The sequence below is a fragment of the Pithys albifrons genome, chromosome 4 (assembly GCF_047495875.1).
Source record: "Pithys albifrons albifrons isolate INPA30051 chromosome 4, PitAlb_v1, whole genome shotgun sequence".
NCBI classification, from domain to species: Eukaryota; Metazoa; Chordata; class Aves; order Passeriformes; family Thamnophilidae; genus Pithys; species Pithys albifrons.
This window is the reverse complement of record NC_092461.1, coordinates 67,907,930-67,910,370: the sequence shown is the minus strand read 5'-3', so window position 1 is coordinate 67,910,370 and position 2,441 is coordinate 67,907,930. Positions and strand designations below refer to the sequence as shown.

At 42.3% G+C, this 2,441-nt stretch overlaps 1 non-coding gene across 1 annotated transcript; it reads right to left on the bottom strand.

Annotated features, from left to right (window-relative positions):
• Positions 1-1,359: 1,359 nt before the first annotated feature.
• TRNAL-CAG (transfer RNA leucine (anticodon CAG)) lies at positions 1,360-1,442 on the bottom strand. The gene has a single exon. It is a non-coding gene; the product is annotated as a tRNA-Leu (tRNA).
• Positions 1,443-2,441: the final 999 nt, after the last annotated feature.

Sequence of the window (2,441 nt, the reverse complement as noted above, 5' to 3'; positions counted from 1 at the left end):
TGGCACTTTAAATGTCTTTATATAACGATCCAGAAAAGTAGAAAGATTTCCCTTTTTTTTTTTCTCTACTTACATTTCCCTATTCTCAGAGATGAAGGATCATAGAATCATAAAATGGTCTGGGTTGAAAGGGAACCCTAAAGATCATCTAATTCCAATCCCCCTGCCATGGGCAGGGACACCTTCAACTAGAACAGTTTGCTTAGACCTCCATCCAACCTGACCTTGAACACCTCCAGAGGTGGGGCATCCACAAGTGCCCTGGGCAACGTCTTCCAGTGTCTCACCACCCTCACAGTAAAGAATTTTTTCCTAATATCTCCTTTAAACCTACTCTCTTTCAATTTCAACCCATTCCCTTGTGGTGAAATGACACCATGAACTCCTGGCTTGATGGACAGTAATCACTTTAATGCTAATGATTCAGGGTTTATATATCATTGGCTTTCCATTGGGAGTGATTAAGCAAACAAGGCATAACACAGCTGCAAGCCACACATCAACCACACTCACAGACTGTCCATCCACACAGACACTACACACACACACCTTGGGAGTTTCAAGTTACCCGATTCACACCTCCACATGGAAAATTGTAAACCAAGAGTTTAGCTCTGTCCCTGGACAGTAAATCAAGGCTTTAGATAAAATAATACAAGGTCATCTCGACATTTCACAGGCCTTCTTGATTTTCTTTCTTGTTCTCATGCTTGGCTCATGACGTTCCCCGTTGTCCTGTCACTACATGCTGTTGTAAATTAAATTGTCTTGCCCTGTCTTTCCTGTAAAATCCCTTCAGCTACTGGAAGGCCACAATTAGGTCAACCCAAAGTTTTCTCTTTTCCAGGTTGAGTAATCCCAACTCTCTCAGTCTCACCTTATAAGAAAGGTGTTCCATCCCTCCAATCAACTTGGTGGCCCTACTCTGGACTTGATCCAACAGGTCGATGTCCTTCCTGTGTTGGGGGCCCCAGAGCTGGATGCAGTGCCCCAGGTGGGGTCTCAACAGAGTGGAACAGAGGGGCAGAGTCACCTACCTAGACCTGCTGGTCATGATTGTTTTGTTGCAGTCCAGGACACAATTGGATTTCTGGGCTGCAAGTGCACATTGCCAGCTCATGTCTATTCTGTCATCCACCAGCACCCCCAAATCCTTCTTGGCAGAGCTGCTCTTGATCTGTTCATACCCCAACCGGTCTTGGTACCAGCGATTGCCCTGGTCCAGGTGCAGCACTTTGCATTTGCTTTTATTAAACCTTATGAAATTCCCACTGGCCCACTTCTCAGGCTTGTCCAGGCCACTCTGGGTGGCATCTTGTCCTTCTGGTGTGTCAACAGCACCACTCAACATAAAGAAATTGTCAGAAGTGGGATTCAAACCCACGCCTCCAGGGGAGACTGCGACCTGAACGCAGTGCCTTAGACCGCTCGGCCATCCTGACCTGCCTGAGTAAATGGAAATTTCTCTTTCAAGGGATATAGATCATTTGTAATGACTTTCAAAAGCAACTTCAGGTTATTAGCCTCCAATGCACCATAGATGTTTCTGTAAACGGTAAGAGGATAGCATAAATACTACTCTTGTTTTCCTGTTTGTTCCTTTTTCTTTCTTGAAAACAATTCTTGTGTATGTTGGTATTATTTGAAATTGCTTGTGAGAACAGTTGAATTGCTCCTGTTACAAAGATTAGGCTTGTGGATGTTTGAAATCAACATTTGTAAGAACTGACATTAAGTAGAGGAAAAAAAATGTGTGAATCTGAGAACTCATGTCAACATATCAGCTTTTAAGACACTGGTATACAATTGTTTCTTTATAATAACATTGCTTAGCAGGCATATCAAAACCCCCCAGAATATTTTACCAACTAGATTCCTCGGTATGACATGAAGAGATGAAAGGTTAAATAAAATACTAAGTACACATAATATACTTTTTTCCTGGCTTCTCCAGAGTAAATTCTTCATTAACGTACTTTCTGGAGGAGATTTTTGCCATGTTTGTCTAGGATAATGAAGAATTTGCATTAGTGTGTAATCACACTAAGTCTGACTTTCTCTATTTGTTTTTACATAAGCAGGTGAAGTCACTGCTCAGGTTTGTGAAGAATCAAAGTTAGTCCCACTGTTGTTCATACAACCGTAGTTATTAGCTTCAAACAAGGTGGTTGTGTGTTAAGAGAGCTTGACTGCCAGATGCTGTAAAAGCTACAATTTTTCCGATTTCCAACATCCTGCCATATCTTTCCTGGCACTACTTTATTCCAGTGCTTGCATAGCTTCCTTCCTCAACTTGGCTTGTACAATGCAAAAGAAATAAAATTATTCTTTGAGCCCAAGACAGGATTTTTGTCTCTCCTATTTTGCTCATTGGTCCTCGGACAAGATATACAATTGCAACCAGAAGACACTCTGCCCCAGCCTTGCATGCTTCTGGAGAG